Source organism: Harpia harpyja, chromosome 5 (genome assembly GCF_026419915.1).
Source record: "Harpia harpyja isolate bHarHar1 chromosome 5, bHarHar1 primary haplotype, whole genome shotgun sequence".
Lineage (NCBI taxonomy): Eukaryota > Metazoa > Chordata > Aves > Accipitriformes > Accipitridae > Harpia > Harpia harpyja.
The window spans coordinates 49,308,356-49,321,884 of NC_068944.1; the positions used below are offsets into that span (position 1 = coordinate 49,308,356).

Sequence of the window (13,529 nt, forward strand, 5' to 3'; positions counted from 1 at the left end):
CAGTGTATCTGTTGACTCATCCCAGAACAAAATGTTCTAACTTCTGGAGATAAAGACTGTCCATGTAATGCCTGTCTTAAAAAACTAACTTACGTTAACTAGGAGTAAGCCCAGCAAACAAAATTCCTGACTGATGCTTAGATGCAATGATCACAATAAGCACATAATTCCCCTCTTTTGGTTGGAAACAAACACCAGAGTTTCTGTTTGCTGTAAAAAATAAAATACTTAGGATATTTAAATGATAATACAGGCATTTGGAAGAATAGAAAAAACTAAATCAGTCGGACCAGAATTTTATTTCTTAGTGAAAATACCTAGCATTTTACTGAGGCCAAAACCTGGTCTCTGCCTTCTCAGTATTCACATCATGGATGTTATTTGCCAATGCCAATCCAAAGGAAGGGGCTGCAGCTTTAAACTGTAAGAGATACTACACAGAGAGGCTTGCTATACTAAAAAGCTGTTTGAAAAGATGTTTGACAGTGACGCTCCTTTAGGATGAAGTAGCAGAATGCAATCACCTTGCACAGGTTTTGTTCCAGGCATGCTAAAGCCACTGGGGTTGTGCCTGGTGAACAGTAAGTGCTGCAAGACCCCACCCAAGTGCTCAGTCTGGAATTCAAGCTTTGAATTTAAATACATGTTGCATTAAAAAAGATGTTTGTTTATTCATTTGTTTATGCACTGGTAATTTAATTTTCCCTCCACACCTCCTTTTACTTTTTCTGAAGTGAAAATGGAAGTGCAGGAGAAAAGAAGCAGACTTTAGGCCCATATAAAAGTGTAATGTTTAACAAAATTATAATGAAGTACACAATAATATTATAAATCTTTCATTTACTAAACCTACTGACAAAAAGACTGGTGTGGTGATTTGTGAAGTGTTTATTAATGTCCCCACTTCTAGTACTTCAATCAATAAAATTTTTTGTTCTTTTTTTTTTAATGGAGTGCTATTTCAATTTTTAATCCTTATGCTTTATTGCTTGGCTATGGCGTCATTCTTGTGACTTTTTATTTGCAGGGATCAGTGAAATTAATAATTTCAGAGAAACAGAACTGGTTTCTCATTGATTGTGTGTCAAGGGTGAGAACTAACTTCTAACAAGACTGGACTTCTTCCTCAGGTGTTCAGGAGGGCATTGATAGTGTCTTTCTCCTATTCCCAGGTGCCTTTTTTCATACAGCTTGTACAAACTTGAAGAAACCCCCACCTTTTTTTCAAAATCAATTAAGCTTAGTGAAGCATTACAGATTGTTAGGGGGATTGACAGGAAAACATGCACACATATATTTCTGCTCAATAAACCTCACTCCTCATAAAAGTACTACAGAATTTATGCTCTAGACCCATGAAAGGAGTTAGGGCTGATTTCTACTGTGTATGAAATGCAGATAGACTGGCTCTGAGACCAACAGCTCAGCAGTGAAATCAGACACACTTGAGCAGGACTGTTTCAAGCCTGGTCTGGTCTGAAAGCTTCAGATGAAAATTCAAGGATGGGATCTCAGAATGAGACAGCCAGGAGCATTTTAGATCTGAGCCTGCATGCTACATAATAGTAATGTGAAGTTTTATCATACAGTTCCTCTTAGCTCAAGTGAAAGAAATATTATTTTTCGAGAAAAGGACCCCTGTTTTATCATTACCCTCAACTGCAAGCTGTTAAACTCTGCAGGTGTTACTGGTAGCCATGGTCTACTGTGTCCCCGTGTCAGTATTTCAAAAGATTTTTGAAGATGTTCTGTGGTTTCTGGCATTTATATGCACTTACATCTCTAAGCTTCTGAATGGTTTCTAAATACATACTTGTTCTACAGACAAGACAGGGATAAGTGAGAGACCTGTGGAAAGTTCTGAAGGAACTTTAAAGAGAAAAAAGATCTTAGGTTGCATCCTTCTATGGATCTAGTACAGACTATTTCTCTAGAAGATTATGAGAGGCTTTTTTGAGCAACTAAGAGAAGCCTTCATCTGATACTAATGGAGAACTTTCATTATCTCAGTATCTCTTAGCATAATAATATGTGAAGAGATCAATGGCTTATAAAGCTCCTGACAACGCTGAGAACATCTACTTATTTCAAAACATTATACTGCGTCTGGCTGGCATGGAGTTAACTTTCTTCATAGGATCCCATATGGTGCTGTGTTTTGGATTTGTTACTGAAACACAACAATGTTTTGGCTGTTGCTGAACAGTGTTTGCACAGCCTCAAGACTTTCTCTTTTTCCTATTCTGCCTTCCAACAAATAGGCTGGGGGTGGACAATAAATGGGAAGGAATACAACTGAGACAGCTGACCCAAACTGGCCAAAGGGCTATTCTATGTCATAAAACATCATACTCAGAAATAAAAACTGGGGAGGTTTTTCCTTCCAAAGTAGCTGTTGCTTGGAGACTGCCTGGGCTGCTTGTGGGAGGTGGAAAGTAATTGCCTTTGCATCCCTTGTTTTTTTCCCTCCTTCTTTCCCTTATTATACAGCATTTATCTCAACCCATGAGGCTTTTTCACTTTTGCTCTTCCTATGCTCTTCTTCATCCCAATAGAGGACAATGTTAGGGGAGTGTGATAGTGACTGTGTGGGTGCTTAGCTGCTGGCCAGGGCCAACCCAGAAGATGGAGATAGTTAAGAGAGAACTGGTTACTTTAGATTTGATTTTGACTAAAAGAGGCATTGGTTAAAAACTTAGTTATCAATCACAAAATATTCACTGTGAAAAGGGAGGACTGAGAGCAGTAGAAATAAGATAATGGATTTCAGAAAGGACAGACTTCAATGACCTCAGAGAACTGGTAAGTAGGATATCTTAGAAAGAAATTTTAGGGACAAAAGGAGTGCAGAAAATCTTACATTGACTGTGCTTAAGGTAGAAGAGAAATTCTTCTGAAGCAGAAGAAGTAGAATAGAGGAGTAATATGGCAGCATCAAGTTTCTTAAACATCCTGAAAAGTGAAAAGGAATTGTACAAAATGTGGAATCAAAACCCCATGACTGGAAGTGAGTAGAAAAGAACAGCAGAGTCATCTAACAGGATGTCGGAAAGGCTAAGATGCATAACAGTATAAAAGACAACAAAAAGATTGTCATTAGAGTAACTTCCTCTGCTTTTTTATACTGCTGTTACTTAGTGGGAAAGGAAAGCAGAAAGTAGATGATACAGAAAAGGCTTATTTTGCTTTAGCAAAAAGAGCAAAGAGCAGATACCTCTTTAGCAAAAGAGGTTAGTTGACCAGCTATTTAAGAAAATCAATTTTAGCCAGAGGGTATGGAATAAAAGAATTGGCTAACCAGTATTTGAATAAGTGACTTCAATGAAAATGGTATGATGAGATTCACCCTAAAGTGTTCGAAGGACTAGTTAAATCTGTGTATGCACTATCAGTGATTGTTTTCAAAAACTTATGGAGGTTACATAAGGTTGAAAACCAGTGGGTATGGGCAGGTGTTATACCTATTTTTAAGAAGAGGACGACCTAGAAAATTATCAGGTCAGCCCAGCTTTGATTCCCAGAAATGTACTAGAACAAATTATTAAACAATCAATTTATCAACACCTAGAGGATAATAAGATGGTAAAAAAATCAGGAGCAAATTATGTTGAAGCAATATAATTTCCTTCTCTGACAAGATAGCTGAATTAGTGGATAAAAAGGAAACAGTAGATGTGCTACATGGTCATTTAAACAAGCTTTGACACTTACCACATGTGGAGTTTTTGTAATCATGTTCAGGAAATTTGGCTAGAAGAAACTGTCTTAAGGTAGACATCCAATGGAAAAACAGTGATTGTGTACAACATAGTATTAAGGATAACAACTATGCTTATAACTAATGTTATTGTATCTCTGAAAAGAAACCTGCATCACATGTATAGCTGGATATACACATGAGTAATTAATACAGAGCAACCGATGTATATGATGATGATGATACCCACGTAATTTGCTTGTGTCCACGTCATTAGATCCACTTTTGGCTGGAGTGGTATAAAAATACTTGGTCATACATCAGTTCAGGATCTACATTCTTTTTTTTATCCTTTATAGTTTTATAATCTGTGTGGAAATAATCTCATTTAATCTCACCTATGTGAAATTTAGCATGAGCCTAAACATGAGACACGTCATTTTTTTTCAGCTATAGGAATAACTAGATGCAAGACAGATAAGCATATATAATTTCTTCTTCAACTTACACAGGCAGTCATTCACATATCCAAACTCTCCTTTGTTCTCCAGTTTATTGTTTCACTTATACTTCTTTTCATATCTTTTTGATGCTAGCATTCCTGGTACAGATCATTGAAAAAAAGGCTACAATTAAAAGTGATACAGAGAATTTAAAAGGCATCATGGACCTAATGAAGTCAGAAAAAAATTCTGTCATTCACTGGACTAGGATTTACTTCCACTTCTTCTTCTCTCTTAAATGTAATTTAATACCCTAATTCCTACCAGATGAAGATCCCATTAATCACAACCCTTAACTGCAGGAGGGCAGACTTGCACTGCTTGGAATAATCCCACGGGACACTGTCCCAGACAAAAGAGGGGGCCAGGAGAGATGGCTGATTTCCAAGGATCATCTCCTCCAAGTTCAAGAACAGTTCATCCTCATGAACAAGAAATCAAACAAAGGTAGCAGGTGGCCTGCATAGATGAACAAGGAGCTCCTGAAAAAAAATTAAAACATAAAAAAGAGGCATAAAAATGTGGAAGTAGCAACAGGTGGCCTGGGAGATATACACAGACACTGTCTAGGCATGCAAGGATGGAGTTAGAGTGCTGTGGGAGCGGGTCAATGTCATTGTGAGGCCACTCAAACCATACTAAAAGAACTTCCATTTTGGATTAGGCCTTAAATATACTTGGAGAACAGAAAGATTTAGGCTTTGCTTTTGAAAGCTGCTAAACACATTATTAACTTTAAGCATACTCATTGAAGAACTACAGATATGCTTAGGGTAGTGCCCAAGAATCACCTTAAATCTAACGTAGCTGTTAGCTCCAGAAACATTCTTCCTGATTTGCATTGCTGTTCAGTATGTGAGGGGGGACATAAATCCCAGAACGTTCAAAATTGACGCGAATTTCCTTTTTTAGAACAGCACTTCTGCACAAAACCAAATGCCTGAATCTTAAAATTATTTTACATCTTGTTATTTTGGCCTAGCCTCAAGCGGAACTGAATTTTTCTGGCTAATCTTCATATCTTTGAAACACAAGGTGAAGATTAAAGGTGCTGACACAAATGTGTTAAAGCACTCTTTGGGAGCATTGTTGTGGTAAAATAAACGATCACACTTTGTCTTTTTAATTTAATGGTGTTCTGATCAGTATTTCACTAAAGCAGTTCTCTGTCAGCATAAAGTCCATTTACTGTTTTTTTCCTCTGGGTTTGTGCTCCAACATACCAAAGTAGAATCAACAACGAATACTCTGATGGACCAGCATTCTGTTTCTCTACATCATAAAAGAATATTTCAACTATTTATTGTTCATTTCAGTCCACCACCATGTTATGAGGTGTTAAATAGGTCTGAAAGCTTTTTCTCCATTTCGGAGGTCTTTCTTTGCTGGGGTTATTAAAACAGGACGAGGCTCTCCTAGTTCTTAACTCTGGAGGTTGCTAATGGCTCCATCCCCAGTTGCTCCAGAAATGGGCCCAAGCTCCAGGCCAGGCAGAGCAGAGCCACCGTGCACACACTGTCTGTGGCTTGCCTTGCCCCAGGATGGACTCACCATGTCCCCTCTATACGGCTGTCAGCATGGGGGTAAGCTCAAAATCTTCTCTGGCACCCCTCTAGGGGTAACAAAGATGGGGGGATTTGAGAAGAACAGGGGCAGGGGGGCACCTCTTTTTGAGTCTCTGGAAATAATAAAAAGGCTGTGCTACAGGCTAGCAGAATGATGGGATTTTTAAGTGGCATGAAAATGAGTGTGGCTACTGCAGGCCCCACTGCATGAGGTGGTGGTGGGGACCTGCTGGAGACCGTGCAGGTCATGGGGAGCCAAAGCTAGTGCAGTGTTGCTAGTACAACTGGGATGGAATTGGGAGCAAACTGTCCCAGGTCACATCTGAGCCTGCTTTCTGAGAAAACTAGTTTGTTTAGCAAAGACAGACCCCCAGGAGTAAACTAATATTTGTGTAATGTAGGAAAGAAGGGGACTAGGATTTGAAAGAAAAGTGGGAAGGCAATTTACTCAGCATTGCCAGTGTATCTAGTCAATCTCTTTGCTCTACACAATTTAATATTGTAGTTGTCCTATAAACATTTCCAGGACCAATTTAGCTAAGACTAACCCCCTCGCCGTATTTTCACCCTTGCCAAACTCCAAGCTTCCTTATAAAGCCACAATAAGCAAAACTGGCCTTGCCCCAACGGCACACCTTGAAGGCGCAGAGAGGAGTTATTCAAGCCCCACTCCTCCCAGTGTTCCCATTGCTGGCTGAGCATGAAACTGCCTAGCCTGGGATCCATACAGATGAGGCATGTCCTGGAGTGAGACAATTAGCAAGATGGATTTAGTGGACGGATCAACAAGACCAGGAAATACTGAGTGAAATCCTCTCTCACCGTGTTGCCTTGGCTGGCCAGATCTCCACCCAGTGGTGGCTGAGTTCCCGCAGCACTGCCCATCCATAGCATGGGGTGGTCCTGGCAAAGGGGTCCCTCGAGGGCAAGTTCTTTCTAAGCTGGACCCTGAAGTTTCAAGCTTGTGGTTCAGCACTCCCTGAGCGGTATTAGACACCACGGTCTTTTCCTATTCCCAACCACTTCTCCATGTAATGCAATTGAAATGTTTATTCAGCATGCTTGATTTAACATGCTACTAATTAGCCATATTAAATAGACTTTACTTTACAATTTCATAAGTCCATGGCCTCTGGAGGAAATTATTTTATTTAAATGTCTAATATTAATATACTGGAAAGAGATGCTCTTTTATTTACAGGGTATGATTATGTTTTTATATCAAAGTTTTATTTTTCTTTGACAAAAATACTTTATCAGTTTCCAGAGTACATTTTACTTTTATAATCTCCGTCAAAACTGATTGGATTATGTTACACATCTTGCATTTCCTTTAGTTTTACAGTTTTATTTTATAGCAGAGGTTTAAAGAATTGCTTACAGTCTTTCTCGACTTGCTCTATACATCTCAGTTTTATTTTAAGATATCATTTGTAGAGTTTGGTGTGGTTTGGTTTGCCTCTCAGTCCACAGAGCCATGCATTATTTTGGGTTGTTTTTCTGAGCAGTCCTGGGTGCCCTTCATTTCAGGAGAAAGTGTGAAAGGCACAGTGATGGGCAATGTGATCTCTTCTTCCAGGGTAGGAGGCTTCTTGAGATCATTCCTCCCATTAGGAAGTGCAACATAAACTCAACAAATTCTGTGCCAAACAAGCATTACTATTCTATCTGAATACTGCAGTATTTTACGTAATTGCTGCTGTAGTGTGCCATTGGCAGTGTATTAACAATATGCTTTAACCTATTGGCATATAATATAAATAACTTCAGGTATAAGGATCTTTCTTGATTGAATATTGTCTTAGACTTCCAACAACTTGCTGCTTTAATTCCTTTTTTTTTCGAATGGATTTGTGTGTCCATTTTTATCACTGGCCTACAGGAGCCTAAAGACAGAGTCCAGACAACAGAAAATAAACATGATCGATTATTTTCTGATACTTTACATTTGCATTGAATTGTGATTATGCCTCTTACTTTATTCTACATACTGAATGAAAAATAATCATGCTTATGGAACATAATCTTTTGATGAATATTTCATATTAAGATTACATAGTGTGACATTTCTTCTGAATCAAAGTGCTTCCTTTTTACAGAAATGTATCTTCTTGATGCCTTTGATTACCTTCCTTCATGAAACAAGCTATTTTATTTCAGTACAATGGAATGAATCTAAGATGAGTGTTGCTCTACAGTTCTTCTCCTGACAAAAGATATAGCTTCCATAAAACAACATTTCTAGGCATGGTTAAATGGAGATAATTTTAGGTCTAGTAGGGTATTATTTACATTCATTTCATCAAAAAATGTTCTGAGTGATCACATTTGAAGCAGTCATTACTGTACAGAAAAAAATGATCATTTAGTCTGAAATTCTCACTTAAAATTCACAACAAACAATGCAAATTTTGCTTGTGTCAAGAACTTAAGTAGCTTTCTCAACTGTATTACAAAAGTTAAAAGGCACAAATAGTGAGCTACAGCAGATCCAGTGATTCCATTTGGTCTGAATTTTTGTTTACTTTCTTTCAAGGAAAAAGTCCCATGTCAAATAACTACAATCATAAGAATTAGAAAAAAAATATCTGGTGATGGAAGGCAACACATGCAGCTCTGCATTTCTGATTTATGTCAGTGTAACTGCAATCAATTTGGTCCCAGAGATGTTTAAAGAACAAATCCATGTGCTCAGAGGGGTTGGGAGAGCCAGCCAAGGACATAAGTTTGCCCTTCCACATGATCTAGAGCATGAATGTGCAGCACCTGATAAGTTTAGAGAGGAGAAAATGGTGGGGGGGTGTCTCAGGTCCCTAGTAACACCCAGGAATACCTTTGCTTCTGGACACAAATTACAGATAGAGAAAAAGTTCAAAAGACCAAGATACATCAAATACACTTGTCATCTTTATTTGTTCATTCAATCATATTATTCTTAATATGTCTGGTAACTCCAGTAATAACTAGGACAACAAAACTGGTTTTGTTTTTTTCTTTTTTTAAATCTTCCCCTTCACTATTTTAAAAATACTACTAACTCCCTTTTAGAATCTATCCCTAGTGACTAGGGCAGATATTCCTTCTCAGATTATCAGTATATCTTAAAAGTTATATTTTTCTCATGTTTGTTTATATTCACCTTCACCAGAGGTTTTAAACTATGGTCTTAACTTAGATCCATTTTAAAGTATGTCCTACATAGACTTAAAGACTAGTACTTGCCTTTGTTCCCATCTCCCCTCAAGTTATTGTTTAGACTTACACAGTCTTTTCTCAGTTTATTTTTTTTCTTTCTTAAGAGGAAGACAGTGACACCAATTTACACACATCTGCTGAGGAGCTGCATCCCTTTTCCTAGCTCAGTACTTTTCCTCTTGTAGAAGATGATATATGGTATCACATGACTGATGTTGTTTTCTTCCACAAAAGCCCAGACACCATAATCACACTCATGCTCAGAGATTAGCAAGTTTGGAGAAGAATAGTCTGTTCTCCTATTATTGCTTTTTTTTTTTCCCTGGTGTTTAATCTTCTTTCTTACTTTTTTCATCTCCTATGAAACCTGAAGCAATATACTACAGCTAAGTAACTAACTGTAAAACCATCTTATTCTTTTCATGGTTTTTAATCACTGTTTATACCACAGTGGAACAGAAAACATATTCACAACCTTCTGATGGCATTGAAATTATTATGACTCCTTCCTTATCCAAGAATTTGCTAATACAAATGAAAAAAGTTTGGCTTATAATTCAAAAAAATAAATTCCTAAAAGATCCAGAGCATTGATGGTTTCACCTGCAGGCAAACAGAAATAATACTTTCAGTCATTCATTCAGTTTAGATCTTGACAGTCTGATCCCTGTTCCTATCACTTATTACATGCGAGATTTCTACCTTTTATTACTGCATGGCTTCTTGCTTTTGATTTAAGAAATAATCAGAATTTGGATTCAGTGTGTTCTAGCAGAAAGACGATGTCTTCTGTAGATACTCAGCTGTGTTTCAGTTACCTTAAAAAGAAAAAGGGTAGTACCTACAGCATATTAAAAAAAATCAGAAACCAGACACCATGGTCATTTTTCCACATTTGAGTTTTAGTGAAGCAGGCATCATAGAAATAGTATCCGGTTTTGCAATCACTGCTGTTTGGTAACTGTCTTATTAACTTTATAGAGATCTTAAAAGTAAGGACATAGGGTTCATGACACAGAATAGAGAAGGGCCTGTCCTAACATCTCAAATGAACAGCAGGATTCTTCATCTTCAGGAATTTATGAAACCCTTAATTGCAGCAGTAATCAGAGATGCAGGGGAAGGCTGTACTTCAGAGCACCACTTTGTGGGCTCATAATTAGGCATCGGTTCTCACATAATGTAACACCTCTAATTGTATAGAAGGCTGTAATTCAGTCTGGAAGCTGCTGATGTACTGCAAGGGCACAGTTTAGGTGGCTTACAAACAGCAATAGAAATATGATGCTGGGTTATAGATTTAGTATTCTGAGAATAAATAAGGAAGGATGGATAAATGAGAGGCTGTAACTTGTTATATATTTTGAAGTCTTATGAATAATATCGAAAGAAGAAATTTAAAGTATACTTAGTTTAAGAGAAAATGGATTGTTAAGTAAGATTACAAATAGCATGGAAGGTTATGCTGTGTGCAACACAGAGGAACAATAGTAGTATATTAACATGCAGTGAATTATTAACAATTAAATTACCCCATAAGTTTATTTCTTGGTGAATTCTGCTAGTTTTTGAGCACACTGAAAATATGTTAGATAGCACTGCTGGTGCATAATGTCAAATGTAATTTTATTTTTTAAAGAATAGGTTACAAATTGCATGCCTTTTTGGTAGATTATGTCGGTATTCCCAGAACTTATAGCAAAAGCATTAGCTATTTTACTGAAAAGTAACAAATGTATTCATAAATGTGTGTGAATTTATTATGAGTCCTAAGAAATGAGCAATTTCTAATATCTATTGGCATAAAAATGTATGTTGTATTTTTCAGTCTTGCAAGAGTGAAATTATTCTAGGAAACAGCATGACAAACATGAATCATACATTGTCAGAGCAGTGGCCCTCCTGTAACTACTTTTAAGTCTTAGTAGTGTCATTGAGGGAAAAGGAGATTAAGCCTCTACCCTTGGGATCCTCAAAGGCAATGCCTGCATTAACCTTCATCTATTTGTGACTACAAATAGCCATGCAGTAAAGTAGTATTGATTGCATGCATTAGATCAGTCAACACTGTTTTGTTCAGCCCACCCTGATGAACTCATTCTATACATTTTTAGACCAGTACATATTGACCCGAATGTTCTTACTCTGATTTAGAGAAGAGGGTCAGGTGACATCAGCTTCATCCAAAGAATGATTAAAGCTCTCAGAAAGAGGACTTTAAGGTAGATAGCTAAGTACACCACTAGATTTTTTTCAAAGTCTTTCGTTGGGAGCATAGATTTTTTCAAAATTTAGCAACTATTAGCATATCACAGGAAAAAGCAAATTAAAATTGACAGCGGTGGCATGGAGTTGCTTTCATTCTCCAGAGTTTGTTTCCTTTGCTTACTTGAACAAAGGTAACAAATTGAGCATGTTTTCAGTTTGGGAAGGGGATCAGAGTTAGGAGTGTTCTTAGCTGAAGGAAAATGAATTCTTATTCTTGATTCTTGCAAGAATCTCACTTTGAATTTAAGCATTCATTTCTTCATGACTGGAAACATCATACAGATGTGGTGTACAGATTAAATTCAGTTTAATTTCCTTAGCACTCCATTTGGCTTCAGGAGACTTCTCTTGGGTGGTGTGGGAAGAAACTGTAGTCCATAACTATCTAAGAAGGTGTTCATATGTAGAGTCTGAATTAATTTCTCTCCAAGTCACAACTTAGTTTATTTATCTCAGCCATGAGAATCCATGCTACTGTTCATGTTGTCTTTGTAAATTATGGATTCCTAGACAAAAATACAGTAAAGTCAGGTACAACTTATCATCAGCTACTGAAACTCTATTAGATGGATATGATACTATTTTTTAGTTTTAGGTCTCTGAAAAAAACCCTATATTATTATACAATCATCGAATGACTTAGAGCTTTTGTGTTTTCCTCTCTTCTTGCTACCTAAAATTTAGGCCACCCATTAATGAGGATTATTGGAAACTACTTCCTTTACTGTTCTTCCCCATGCCTCCCTTTCCTACCACAACACAAAACCCCTTCCATCCCATGTGTTATAACAGTACCACATTCAGTATCCAACATGGCAAAGTACATTTTTACTGGTATTTCAAAACCAGCTTTTGCATATGCTGATTTATGTTTCATCCAAGCCTCTTGCCATTGTGAAAATTAGCATAGGGAAGAGGCAGTCTCTTTAAAGCACTTTCTCCCTGTATTGAAAGCTACCTTTTATTCAGTTTTTCAACCGTCAAATTTCAGAGATAATTCCGGACAGACTATTCAGTCATACTCTGCTAACTGATGGCTAAAGATTATCTGTCCTATTAATTCATGTGGAAATAAATCCTAGGGGCCTCTGAAACTTGTACTTATGTCAAGAATTTGATGTTTACAAATTAGGTAACAAGATTCAGATTTTGCTAGGAAACTAGCTAAATGTGGTCATATGCTATGTACACCTGTAACAAAACTATATTATAGAGTAAGGCAGAAGAAATTAAAAGGGACAAACCTTGCTTTATCTTGGGCTGACTTTGAAAACCCCCATGAGATTGCATCTGGTTTTCAGCGCACAGTGCCAGCATGCTAGGTTAGACAGCTTGACATCAGGTACTGCAGACAGTATCCTATGTTAAGTGTTCCCTGAAAACCTTTTCCTGCACAGAGTGCTCTGGCACTACCCTATCAGGGGCTTAGGTGCTAAGTAGAACTGGCTAAATGAAATGTACTACATCAATAGCCAGTAATTTTTGCAGGTTTTTTTTAAATTAAAAAAAAATACAAAAAAACCCCTTGATATTTTTGCATATACCTTTTTGGTGTCTGGACATATAAAATGCTTAAAAATCATGTGATATATATGCTAAGCCAAATATTCCATTCCTTTCACTTCAAAACTCTGGGTAAAGCAGTTCCATCTTGCAGCATATTAAATGCAGAGTAACTGCATTAGTGCAAACCAAACCTAGGGTAAGCACAACCACTCAGAGACAGAAAACGCTCTAAGCATGCTGTCTCACTGGGACCAACCATAATTTCAGTTTTCTGTATCACCAGAAATTAGGTTGTATATCACCTACAGATATATTGGAAAGTTAACTTCTTTAGGGTGCAATTTTTTCCTCATGGGGCTGGGGAAAACCTGATGCTTCAAGAAGTTATCTAAGTTATTTTCAATGTTAAATAATTAAACTTGTCAGAAATCATAAGATATTAGAAAAAATGAATATTTTTTGTCAGTCAGAATGCATACTTTCTTGCAGTACTCTATAAGTGGCTAGATACATATTAAGGGTTATATATAGATCTGCACATAGACACTCTGGTAGCCAAAGGGATAACCTTATTTAAGTAAACCTCTGCTTATCCCTAGAGGGCTTACTAGTGTACTAGCTTAATTATTGAATAAATTCTTCAGTAATTAGTAAAATTTAGGTTTAGTAAACTTAAATATTCCAGTTATGAACTTTAATCAAATTCGGATTAACTATGATCTGAGAGTAGAAGAGATGAAGCATGTGCTGATTGAAGAACATTGCTCATTGCCACTGCAATGATTCAGAGGAGCT

At 37.2% G+C, this 13,529-nt stretch overlaps 1 protein-coding gene across 11 annotated transcripts in view; it reads left to right on the forward strand.

Moving 5' to 3' along the window:
• Nucleotides 1–13,529, forward strand: part of RALYL (RALY RNA binding protein like) — a 404,805-nt gene that overhangs the window by 325,221 nt on the left and 66,055 nt on the right. The gene's annotated exons all lie outside the window — the stretch shown is intronic.